The sequence below is a fragment of the Triturus cristatus genome, chromosome 1_1 (assembly GCF_964204655.1).
Source record: "Triturus cristatus chromosome 1_1, aTriCri1.1, whole genome shotgun sequence".
Classification (NCBI taxonomy): domain Eukaryota; kingdom Metazoa; phylum Chordata; class Amphibia; order Caudata; family Salamandridae; genus Triturus; species Triturus cristatus.
Window position 1 is genome coordinate 498,634,673 of NC_140579.1, and position 12,863 is coordinate 498,647,535.

The following is a 12,863-nucleotide window of genomic DNA, read 5'->3' on the forward strand; positions in this document are numbered from 1 at the left end:
AGTGCAGTGGTGTTTGTGTAGTGTAGGGGGTCATGCTCGGGGTAGTGTTTTTGGGTTTAGGGTAGCGCAGTGGTCTTTGGGTAGTGTAGGGGGTCATGCGGTGAGTAGATTTAGGGTTTAGTGTAGCGCAGTGGTGTTTGTGTAGTGCAGGGGATCGTGCTGGGGTAGTGTTTTAGGGTTTAGGGTAGTGCAGTGGTGTTTGGGTAGTATAGGCGTAGTGTTTTAGGGTTTAGGGTAGTGCCGTGGTGTTTGGGTCGTGTAGGAGGTCATGATGGGGGTAGTGTTTTAGGGTTTAGGATAGTGCAGTGGTGTTTGTGTAGTGTAGGGGGTCGTTCGTGGGGTAGTGTTTTTGGGTTTAGGGTAGCGCAGTGGTGTTTGGGTAATGTATGGCGTCATGCTGTGGGTAGTGTGTTAGGGTTTAGGGTAGCGCGGTGGTATTTGGGTAGTGTAGGGGGTCGTGTTCTAGGGTAGTACCGTTGTGTTTTTGTAGTGTAAGGGGTCGTGTTTTAGGGTTCAGGGTAGCGCAGTGGTGTTTGGGTGGTGTAGAGGGTCGTGCTCGGGGTAGTGTTTTTGGGTTTAGGGTAGCACAGTGGTGTTTGGGTAATGTAGGGGGTCATGCTGGGGGTAGTGTTTTAGGGTTTAGGGTAGCGCAGTGGTGTTTGGGTAGTGCAAGGGGTAGTGTTGGTGGTAGTGTTTTAGGGTTTAGGGTAGCGCAGTGGTGTTTGGGTAGTGGTAGGGGTCGTGCGGGGGTAGATTTAGGGTTCAGGGTAGCACAGTGGTGTTTGGGTCGTGTAGGGGGTTGTGATGGGGGTAGTGTTTTAGGGTTTAGGGTAGCGCAGTGGTTTTTGGGTAGTGCAGGGGGTAGTGTTGGTGGTAGTGTTTTAGGGTTTAGGGTAGCGCAGTGGTGTTTGTGTAGTGTAGGGGGTAGTGTTTATGGGTTTAGGGTAGTACAGTGGTGTTTGTGTAGTGTAGGGGGTCATGCTGGGGTAGTGCTTCAGATTTAGGGTAGTGTAGTGGTGTTTTTGTAGTGTAGGGGTGGTGTTGTAGGGTTTAGGGTAGTGCAGTTATGTTTTGGTAGTGTAGGGGGTCATGTTTTAGGGTTTAGGGTAGTGCAGTGGTGTTTGAGTAGTGTAGGGGGTCATGTTGGTGGTAGTGTTTTTGGGTTAAGGGTAGCGCAGTGGTGTTTGGGTCATGTAGGGGGTCGTGCTGGGGGTAGTGTTTTAGGGTTTAGGGTGATGCGGTGGTGTTTGGGTAGTGTAGGAGGTAATGCTGGGGGTACTGTTTTAGGGTTTAGGGAAGTGCAGTGGTGTTTGTGTAGTGTAGGGGGTCGTGCTCGGGGTAGTGTTTTTGGGTTTAGGGTAGCGCAGTGGTGTTTGGGTAATGTAGGGGGTCGTGCTGGGGGTAGTGTTTTAGGGTTTAGGGTAGCGCAGTGGTCTGTGGGTAGTGTAGGGGGTCATGCGGTGAGTAGATTTAGGGTTTAGGGTAGCGCAGTGGTGTTTGTGTAGTGCAGGGGATCGTGCTGGGGGTAGTGTTTTAGGGTTTATGGTAGTGCAGTGGTGTTTGGGTAGTGTAGGGGTAGTGTTTTAGGGTTTAGGGTAGTGCAGTGGTGTTTGGGTAGTGTAGTGGGTCGTGCTGGTGGTTGTGTTTTAGGGTTTAGTGTAGTGCAGTGGTGTTTGTGTAGTATAGGGGTAGTGTTTTTGGGTTTAGGGTAGCACAGTGGTGTTTGGGTAATGTAGGGGGTCATGCTGGGGGTAGTGTTTTAGGGTTTAGGGTAGCGCAGTGGTGTTTGGGTAGTGCAGGGGGTAGTGTTGGTGGTAGTGTTTTAGGGTTTAGGGTAGCCCAGTGGTGTTTGGGTAGTGGTAGGGGTCGTGCGGGGGTAGATTTAGGGTTCAGGGTAGCACAGTGGTGTTTGGGTCGTGTAGGGGGTTGTGATGGGGGTAGTGTTTTAGGGTTTAGGGTAGCGCAGTGGTTTTTGGGTAGTGCAGGGGGTAGTGTTGGTGGTAGTGTTTTAGGGTTTAGGGTAGCGCAGTGGTGTTTGTGTAGTATAGGGGGTAGTGTTTATGGGTTTAGGGTAGTACAGTGGTGTTTGTGTAGTGTAGGGGGTCATGCTGGGGTAGTGCTTCAGATTTAGGGTAGTGTAGTGGTGTTTTTGTAGTGTAGGGGTGGTGTTGTAGGGTTTAGGGTAGTGCAGTTATGTTTTGGTAGTGTAGGGGGTCATGTTTTAGGGTTTAGGGTAGTGCAGTGGTGTTTGAGTAGTGTAGGGGGTCATGTTGGTGGTAGTGTTTTTGGGTTAAGGGTAGCGCAGTGGTGTTTGGGTCATGTAGGGGGTCGTGCTGGGGGTAGTGTTTTAGGGTTTAGGGTGATGCGGTGGTGTTTGGGTAGTGTAGGAGGTAATGCTGGGGGTACTGTTTTAGGGTTTAGGGAAGTGCAGTGGTGTTTGTGTAGTGTAGGGGGTCGTGCTCGGGGTAGTGTTTTTGGGTTTAGGGTAGCGCAGTTGTGTTTGGGTAATGTAGGGGGTCGTGCTGGGGGTAGTGTTTTAGGGTTTAGGGTAGCGCAGTGGTCTGTGGGTAGTGTAGGGGGTCATGCGGTGAGTAGATTTAGGGTTTAGGGTAGCGCAGTGGTGTTTGTGTAGTGCAGGGGATCGTGCTGGGGGTTGTGTTTTAGGGTTTATGGTAGTGCAGTGGTGTTTGGGTAGTGTAGGGGTAGTGTTTTAGGGTTTAGGGTAGTGCAGTGGTGTTTGGGTAGTGTAGTGGGTCGTGCTGGTGGTTGTGTTTTAGGGTTTAGTGTAGTGCAGTGGTGTTTGTGTAGTATAGGGGTAGTGATTTAGGGTCTAGGGTAGCGCAGTGGTGTTTGTGTAGTTTAGGGGATCATACTGGGGTTAGTGTTTTAGGGTTTAGCGTAGTGCAGTGGTGTTTGGGTAGTGTAGGGGGTCGTGCTGGGGGTCGATTTAGGGTTTAGGATAGTGCAGTGGGGTTTGTGTAGTGTAGTGGGTCCTGCTGGGGGTATTGTTTTAGGGTTTAGTGTAGTGCAGTGGTGTTTGTGTAGTGTAGGTGGTAGTGTTTATGGGTTTAGGGTAGTACAGTGGTGTTTGTGTGGTGTAGGGGGTTATGCTGGGGGTAGTGTTTTAGATTTTAGGGTAGTGTAGTGGTGTTTTTGTAGTGTAGGGTGACGTGTTTTAGGGTTTAGGGTAGTGCAGTTGTGTGTGGGTAGTGTAGGGGGTCATGTTTTAGGGTTTAGGGTAGTACAGTGGTGTTTGGGTAGTGTAGGGGGTCGTGCTGGTGGTAGTGTTTTTGGGTTTAGAGTAGCGCAGTGGTGTTTGGGTAATGTAGGGGGTCGTGCTGGGGGTAGTGTTTTAGGGTTTAGGGTGGTGCGGTGGTGTTTGGGTAGTGTTGGAGGCCATGCTGGGGGTAGTGTTTTAGGGTTTAGGGTAGTGCAGTGGTGTTTGTGTAGTGTAGGGGGTCGTGCTCAGGGTAGTGTTTTAGGGTTTAGGGTAGCGCAGTGGTGTTTGGGTAATGTAGGGGGTCATGCTGGGGGTAGTGTTTTAGGGTTTAGGGTAGCGCAGTGATCTTTGGGTAGTGTAGGGGTAGTGTTTTAGGGTTCAGGGTAGCACAGTGATGTTTGGGTAGTGTAGGGGGTTGTGATGGGGTAGTGTTTTAGGGTTTAGGGTAGCACAGTGGTGTTAGGGTAGTATAGGGGGTAGTGTTGTTGGTAGTGTTTAGGGTTTAGGGTAGCGCAGTGGTGTTTGTCTGGTGTTGGGGGTAGGGTTTTAGGGTCTAGGGTACCTCAGTGGTGTTTGTGTAGTGTAGGGGATCATACTGGGGTTAGTGTTTTAGGGTTTAGCATAGTGCAGTGGTGTTTGGGTAGTGTAGGGGGTCGTGCTGGGGGTAGATTTAGGGTTTAGGATAGTGCAGTGGTGTTTGTGTAGTGTAGGGGTAGTGTTTATGGGTTTAGGGTAGTACAGTGGTGTTTGTGTAGTGTAGGGGGTCATGCTGGGGGTAGTGTTTCAGATTTTAGCGTAGTGTAGTGGTGTTTTTGTAGTGTGGGGGGTCGTGTTTTAGGGTTTAGGGTAGTGCAGTTGTGTTTGGGTAGTGTAGGGGGACATGTTTAGGGTTTTGGGTAGTGCAGTGGTGTTTGGGTAGTGTAGGGGGTCGTGCTGTTCGTAGTGTTTTTGGGTTTACGGTAGCGCAGTGGTGTTTGGGTAGTGTAGGGGGTCGTGCTGGGGGTAGTGTTTTAGGGTTTAGGGTAGTGCAGTGGTGTTTGGGTAGTGTAGGAGGTCATGCTGGCGGTAGTGCTTTAGGGTTTAGGGTAGTGCAGTGGTGTTTGTGTAGTGTAGGGGGTCGTTCTCGGGGTAGTGTTTTTGGGTTCAGGGTAGCGCAGTGGTGTTTGGGTAATGTAGGGGGTCGTGCTGTGGGTAGTGTTTTAGGGTTTAGGGTACCACGGAGGTGTTTAGGAAGTGTAGGGGGTCGTGTTTTAGGGTAGTACTGTGGTGTTTGTGTAGTGTAGGGGCTCATGTTTTAGGGTTCAGGGTAGCGCACTGGTGTTTGGGTAGTGTAGGGGGTTGTGATAGGGTAGTGTTTTAGGGATTAGGGTAGCGCAGTGGTGTATCGGTAGTGTAGGGGGTAGTGCTTTAGGGTTTAGGATAGTGCAGTGGTGTTTGTGTAGTGTAGGGGGTCGTTCTCGGGGTAGTGTTTTTGGGTTTAGGATAGTGTAGTGGTGTTTGGGTAATGTATGGCGTCATGCTGTGGGCAGTGTTTTAGGGTTTAGGGTAGCGCAGTGGTGTTTGGGTAGTGTAGGGGGTCGTGTTCTAGGGTAGTACAGTTGTGTTTGTGTAGTGTAGGGGGTAGTGTTTTAGGGTTTAGGGTAGCGCAGTGGTGTTTTGGTAGTGTAGGGGGTCGTGCTGGGGGTAGATGTAGGGTTTAGGAAGTGCAGTGGTGTTTGGGTAGTGTAGAGGGTCGTGCTCGGGGTAGTGTTTTTGGGTTTAGGGTAGCACAGTGGTGTTTGGGTAATGTAGGGGGTCATGCTGGGGGTAGTGTTTTGGGGTTTAGGGTAGAGCGGTGGTGTTTGAGTAGTGGTGGGGGTCGTGCGGGGGGTAGATTTAGGGTTCAGGGTAGCGCAGTGGTGTTTGGGTAGTGTAGGGGGTTGTGATGGGGTAGTGTTTTAGGGTTTAGGGTAGCGCAGTGGTGTTTGGGTAGTGCAGGGGGTAGTGTTGGTGGTAGTGTTTTAGGGTTTAGGGTAGCGCAGTGGTGTTTGTGTAGTGTAGGGGGTCATGCTGGGGGTAGTGTTTCAGATTTATGGTAGTGTAGTGGTGTTTTTGTAGTGTAGGGGGTGGTGTTGTAGGGTTTAGGGTAGTGCAGTTGTGTTTGGTTAGTGTAGGGGGTCATGTTTTAGGGTTTAGGGTAGTGCAGTGGTGTTTGAGTAGTGTAGGGGGTCATGTTGGTGGTAGTGTTTTGGGTTTAGGGTAGCACAGTGGTGTTTGGGTCATGTAGGGGGTCGTGCTGGGGGTAGTGTTTTAGGGTTTAGGCTGATGCGGTTGTGTTTGGGTAGTGTAGGAGGTCATGCTGGGGGTAGTGTTTTAGGGTTTAGGGTAGTGCAGTGGTGTTTGTGTAGTGTAGGGAGTCGTGCTCGGGGTAGTGTTTTGGGTTTAGGGTAGCGCAGTGGTGTTTGGGTAATGTAGGTGGTCGTGCTGGGGGTACTGTTTTAGGGTTTAGGGTAGCACAGTGGTCTTTGGGTAGTGTAGAGAGTCATGCGGTGGGTAGATTTAGGGTTTAGGGTAGCGCAGTTGTGTTTGTGTAGTGTAGGGGGTCGTGCTGGGGGTAGTGTTAAAGGGTTTAGGGTAGTGCAGTGGTGTTTGGGTAATGTAGGGGTAGTGTTTTACGGTTTAGGGTAGTGCAGTGGTGTTTGGGTAGTGTAGTGGGTCGTGCTGGTGATAGTGTTTTAGGGTTTAGTGTAGTGCAGTGGTGTTTGTGTAGTGTAGGGTTAGTGATTTAGGGTATATGGTAGCGCAGTGGTGTTTGTGTAGTTTAGGAGATCATACTGGGGTTAGTGTTTTAGGGTTTAGTGTAGTGCAGTGGTGTTTGGGTAGTGTAGGGGGTCGTGCTGGGGGTAAATTTAGGGTTTCGGATAGTGCAGTGGGGTTTGTGTAGTGTAGGTGGTAGTGTTTATGGGTTTAGGGTAGTACAGTGGTGTTTGTGTGGTGTCGGGGGTCATGCTGGGGGTAGTGTTTTAGATTGTAGGGTAGTGTAGTGGTGTTTTTGTAGTGTAGAGGGTCGTGTTTTAGGGTTTAGGGTAGTGCAGTTGTGTATGGGTAGTTTAGGGGGTCATGTTTTAGGGTTTAGGGTAGTGCAGTGGTGTTTGGGTAGTGTAGGGGGTCGTGCTGGTGGTAGTGTTTTTGGGTTTAGTGTAGTGCAGTGGTGTTTGTGTAGTGTAGGGGGTCGTGCTTGGGGTAGTGTTTTTGGGTTTAGGGTAGCGCAGTGGTGTTTGGGTAATGTAGGGGGTCGTGCTGGGGGTAGCGTTTTAGGGTTTTGGGTAGCGCAGTGGTCTTTGGGTAGTGTAGGAGGTCATGCGGTGGGTAGATTTAGGATTTAGGGTAGCGCAGTGGTGTTTGTGTAGTGTAGGGGGTCCTGCTGGGGGTAGTGTTTTACGGTTTAGGGTAGTGCAGTGGTGTTTGGGTAGTGTAGGGGTAGTGTTTTAGGGTTTAGGGTAGTGCAGTGGTGTTTGGGTAGTGTAAGGGGTTGTGTTGGTGGTAGTGTTTTAGGGTTTAGTGTAGTACAGTGGTCTTTGTGTAGTGTAGGGTTAGTGTTATACGGTTTAGGGTAGTGCAGTGGTGTTTGTGTAGTGTAGGGTGTCATGCTGGGGGTAGTGTTTTAGGGTTTGGTGTAGTGCAGTGGTGGTTGTGTAATATAGGGGGTAGTGTTTTAGGGTTTAGGGTCGTGCATTTGTATTTTGGTAGTGTAGGGGGTCGTGCTGGGGGTAGATGTAGGGATTAGGGTAGTGCAGTGGTGATTGGGTAGTGTAGGGGGTCGTGCTGTGGGTTGTTTTTTAGGGTTTAGGGTAGCGCGGTGGTGTTTGGGTAGTGTAGTAGGTCGTGTTTTAGGGCAGTACAGTGGTGTTTGTGTAGTGTAGGGGTCGTGTTTTTAGGGTTCAGGGTAGCGCAGTGGTGTTTGGGTAGTGTAGGGGGTTGTGATGGGGTAGTGTTTTAGGGTTTAGGGTAGCACAGTGGTGTTTGGGTAGTGTATGGGGTAGTGTTTTAGGGTTTAGGGTAGTGCAGTGGTGTTTTGGTAGTGTAGGGGGTTGTGCTGGGGGTAGATGTAGGGTTTAGGTAGTGCAGTGGTGTTTGGGTAGTGTAGGGGGTTGTGATGGGGTAGGATTTTAGGGTTTAGGGTAGCACAGTGGTGTTTGGGTAGTGTATGGGGTAGTGTGTTAGGGTTTAGGGTAGTGCAGTGGTGTTTGGGTAGTGTAGAGGGTCGTGCTCGGGGTAGTGTTTTGGGGTTTAGGGCAGCACAGTGGTGTTTGGGTAATGTAGGAGGTCATGCTGGGGGTAGTGTTTTTGGGTTTAGGATAGCGCGGTGGTGTTTGGGTAATGGTGGGGGTCGTGCGGGGGGTAGATTTAGGGTTCAGGGTAGCGCAGTGGTGTTTGGGTAGTGTAGGGGGTTGTGATGGGGTAGTGTTTTAGGGTTTAGGGTAGCGCAGTGGTGTTTGGGTAGTGTAGGGGATAGTGTTGGCGGTAGTGTTTTAGGGTTTAGGGTAGCGCAGTGGTGTTTGTCTAGTGTTTGGGTAGTGTTGGGGGTAGTGTTTTAGGGTCTAGGGTAGCGCAGTGGTGTTTGTGTAGTGTAAGGGATCATACTGGGGTTAGTGTTTTAGGGTTTAGCGTAGTGAAGTGGTGTTTGGGTAGTGTAGGGGGTCGTGCTGGTGGTAGATTTAGGGTTTAGGATAGTGCAGTGGTGTTTGTGTAGTGTAGTGGATCCTGCTGGGGGTAGTGTTTTAGGGTTTAGGGTAGCGCAGTGGTGTTTGTCTAGTGTTGGGGTAGTGCTGGGGCTAGTGTTTTAGGGTCTAGGGTAGCGCAGTGGTGTTTGTGTAGTGTAGGGGATCATACTGGGCTTAGTGTTTTAGGGTTTAGCGTAGTGCAGTGGTGTTTGGGTAGTGTAGGGGTCGTGCTGGGGGTAGATTTAGGGCTTAGGATAGTGCGGTGGTGTTTGTGTAGTGTAGTGGGTCCTGCTGGGGGTAGTGTTTTAGGGTTTAGTGTAGTGTAGTGGTGTTTGTGTAGTGTAGGGGATGTGCTCGAGTAGTGTTTTTGGGTTTAGGGTAGGTGCAGTGGTGTTTGGGTAATTGAGGGGGTCATGCTGGGGGTAGTGTTTTTGGGTTTAGGGTAGCGCGGTGGTGTTTGGGTAGTGGTGGGGGTCATGTTTTAGGGTTTAGGGTAGTGCAGTGGTGTTTGGGTAGTGTAGGGGGTCGTGCTGGTAGTAGTGTTTTTGGGTTTAGGGTAGCGCAGTGGTGTTTGGGTAATGTAGGGGGTAATGCTGGGGGTAGAGTTTTAGGGTTTAGGGTGGTATGGTGGTGTTTTGGTAGTGTAGGATGTCATGCTGGGGGTAGTGTTTTAGGGTTTAGGGTAGTGCAGTGGTGTTTGTGTAGTGTAGGGGTCGTGCTCGGGGTAGTGTTTTTGGGTTTAGGGTAGCGCAGTGGTGTTTGGGTAGTGTAGGGGGTCGTGCTGGGGGTAGTGTTTTAGGGTTTAGGGTAGTGCAGTGGTGTTTGGGTAGTGTAGGATGTCATGCTGGGGGTAGTGTTTTAGGGTTTAGGGTAGTGCAGTGGTGTTTGTGTAGTGTAGGGGGTCATACTTGGGGTAGTGTTTTTGGGTTTAGGGTAGCGCAGTGGTGTTTGGGTAATGTAGGGGGTCGTGCAGTGGGTTGTTTTTTAGGGTTTAGGGTAGCGCGGTGGTCTTTGGGTAGTGTAGTAGGTCGTGTTTTAGGGCAGTACAGTGGTGTTTGTGTAGTGTAGAGGGTCGTGTTTTTAGGGTTCAGGGTAGCGCAGTGGTGTTTGGGTAGTGTAGGGGGTTGTGATGGGGTAGTGTTTTAGGGTTTAGGGTAGCACAGTGGTGTTTGGGTAGTGTATGGGGTAGTGTTTTAGGGTTTAGGGTAGTGCAGTGGTGTTTTGGTAGTTTAGGGGGTTGTGCTGGGGGTAGATGTAGGGTTTAGGTAGTACAGTGGTGTTTGGGTAGTGTAGAGGGTCGTGATCGGGGTAGTGTTTTTGGGTTTAGGGTAGCGCGGTGGTGTTTGGATATTGGTGGGTGTTAGACCTGGCACTATTGGCGTGGGTCACCCTTCCATTTTTGTCTGTGCCTCAATGTGTTTTTGTGTTGGTGTTAGCTGCTCGGGGCACTGTGCCACTGCTATCCAGTGCCACAGTGCAAGTGCTCCCTATGGTAAAATGTATTATGTGAATTGACTTCCACGTTTGGTTTATTTGGTTTACTATCAGTCCCTAGTAGAGTGCACCAGGGGTGCCAAGGGCTCGTATATCCAAATGCTGCTAGTGGGCTTGCAGCACTGGTTGTGCCACCCACCGAAGCAGCGGGGTAAAATGTGTCTAGGGTCTGCCACTGCAGAACCTGCGCGCGGTCTGGTACCGTCGCGCTGACTGAGCAAGTGTCCCCACTTACCAGTCCCTAAACCTTCCCTTAACTACATGTTAGTCACCCCTCTGGTAGGTCTGAGCGCAGGGTGCATTGTAGGTGTAAGGTAGGACATGCCCTGATGTGTGTGGCATGTCTTAATAGTGAATTACAGCCATTGTCGTTTTTCACTATTGAAGGCTACCTGCTCTCCATAGGCCAGAATGGGCTGCTGGGATCGCTACACGCTGTGACCCCAGTGGACTCAGAGAGCATGGTAGAAAGTCATGTTTAGTATGCCTGAACTCAGGATAATAAAATACGTCTTTTAGTAAAGGTTATTTTAATATCCTGGGTTTGCAAATGCTACTTTTAGAAAGTTAGCCTTTGCGTGCCTAACCATCTCAGTCTGCCTCTGCTGTGTGTGTGTGTTCTGCCTAGCAACGGTACAGGAGCAGGGCTGGGGGATTCCAGGAGACAGGTTGGCTGCCAGGTGGTGGGTAGAGAGATTACCCCAGGATGGGTGGGAGGAGTGCACCCTGACTCTTGAATAGACCTGTGCTCTGCCACCACAAAGCCGGCGCCGCCCCCTGTGGAGCGGCTGATGTCTCTGCCCTGCTGCTGAAAGGAACAAGCCAAGTCACCACAACAGAGTGCTCCAAAACTGGACTGAGCCAGGCCCAGGCCCCCTGGCGCTAAAGAACAAAAGAATCCCTGTATAAAAGTAGGAGCCTGGCTCCTAAGAAATCAGATCCAGATTGAACCACGAAGGAACTCTGCCCGACTAGAAGGACCTGGAAGAAGCTGAAGGAGGAGTAACTTTCCCTGACCTGAGGGACTGGCCTGCAGTAGGTGCCTTGCTAAGGAAGGAGAGGAAAAAGACTGAAAGAGACTTTTGCACTTTGTTCTTCAACTATCTCCAAGGGCTTGGAAGAAGAGCTTGCCCCCTGAACTGAACCCCAGGACCAGTGGGTTCACCGTGTCTCCGCTCGTCTGAGAATTCGAGCCGTGTGCTTTCTCCCGCCGGAGTGCCCTGCGCACCTTCGCATCCCTCCTAGGGCCGTGACACCCAGAAGCCTGGCCGCCTCCACTCGCCGAGAGCCCCGCTCTACCTGAGTCGCTCTGGACCCACGAGTCTGGCCGTCCCGCTTCCCTGTCACCTGCCTGCTACTGGAGCGCGCTTGGTGCCCTTTCGCCCTCCCGCCGGATTTCTAGTGGGGAAGTGAAATCCAGCCTCGGACGGCCGCCCGTACGTCGTAACGTATCCGGCCGCCCCGCTTCACCTCCCAGCCTGAGTCTGACCGTGCCGCCCTCCGCAGTGACCTCCCGCACAGTCCGTGTCGGAGGCCCTGGGCCGCACCTGTCTACCGAAAGCCGCCCGCTGAATTCTTGATCCGGAAGACCCACGAGGTGCAGAACCTGCATCTCTCCTGAAGACTCGTCCAAGCACATCGCACGTTCCCAGGTACAGTGAACTCTCTATCGGACTCGGGGTCCGCAACGTTCTGATTTCCCCGTATCACTGTACCCTGGGTGCCCTGCGCATCATCGTGACTGGACCGACTCAACCGAGCCCTGTGAAGCGCTCGTGATCGAATAAGTTACCAAAGACAAGAACAGTGCCTAATTATCATCTTGTGGCTTCCATTTCGTAACCGTTATTGATGGTCTTGTACATGCCTGCGTAACAAAGAATCTTTTATATAAAGCATCCGTATTTTTGATACAACTTACGCCTGGTGTCCGTTTGTGGGGGATCATTGTGGTTTACTGTGTGTGATCATAAATGCTTAACTGACTAGCGCCCTGAAGTTTAGCCCTGACTGCTCGCGCCACACTACCTATAGGGTGAGCAGGGGTTGTTCGGAAGGGGTAATTCCCTCGCCCTGAATAGAAGAAGGGACCGCTGCTTGTCACAAGTACCTACCTGTGCCAACCAGAGGTTCCCCATTCTAACATTGGTGGCAGCGGTAGGATTTCGAATTTGCATTTATGATTTACATACAGTGAATTATTGATCACCACGTAGAGCAGACCTATAACGCAGCCACAGATTGAGTGACAGTTGTTGCTAAAGAAAAATCTCCACCTTAAGAAACCATGCCTAGCTCAGTCAACGGAGGCGGAGCGCCCTCTGTATTCTCTGGAGTAGATGACATCGATTGGGAGCCCGAGGCACTGAGGAAGTGCACAAATGATGTCCTGAAGGGATATCTCTCCAAGTACAGAATCAAGCAAAGTGGACTAAGCAACAAGGATCAGTACGTGACAGCACTGAGAGCCTGGCACGAATCAAAGTTCCCAGAGAATGCCCGGGAGGTGATACCCCCCGAAGGTGTGTTTGAGCCTAGCAGAGGCCTGTCGCCAGAGGAGTTGGCCAACAGGAGTGCCGCCCGAGCACACGAGGTGGAGATGGCAAAACTGCAAATGGAGAGAGAAAGGCAGAAACTGGCCATGGAGCATGAGGTAAAAATGAGGGAGTTGGATCTCAAGGCCAGGAGTTTAGACAACTCACCCTCTGGTGGCAGCAATTCAACCGAGTCAAGGGTGCACATTCCTAAAGATGTAGTCAAAGAATATTATAAGCAGGATGATATTGGGCAGTGGTTTAGGGCCTATGAAGTAGCCATGTCCTCCCACCGGGTCCCTGAGAAGGATTGGGGAGCGGGGTTGTGGGGAAGGTTCCTGAGTGAGGGGCGGGACACACTGCTAGACCTCCCCTCTGATGTCCACACATCCTATCCACACATGAAGGAGGCTCTTATGACAAGGTATGGGTTGACTCCTGAATTGTACAGACAGAGATTTAGGGATTGCACCAAGAAACCTGGTACCACTTATGTAGAATATGTGACCTTTTTTTGCAGAGCGCTGGATGGTTGGGTGAAGGGTAGCAAGGTGGATGATTACCAAGGGCTGTTTGATTTAATCGCATGGGAGCACTTGTCGGATAATTGTTTTCCTGAGCTACGCCAACACCTGATCGATAGCAAGCTGTCCAACCCGAGGAAGCTTGCTGAGGAGGCGGACCGCTGGATCAGCACCAGGGTCCACAAGGGTCCCGTGGGAGGCCCCGCCAAGGGTGTTCAGGGTCCCCAGCAGAAGAGTGGGGGGGACAAGGGTAAACAGAGGGAGTTCTACCAAGGGCCCCAACGTAATTCCCAAGGGAACCAAGGGAAAGGTTCTCAGCCACCCCCACCCCCGAAGCAGACCGGGGCCCCGACAGGTAACCCTGTTCAAAGAGGGCCCCTCAGATGTT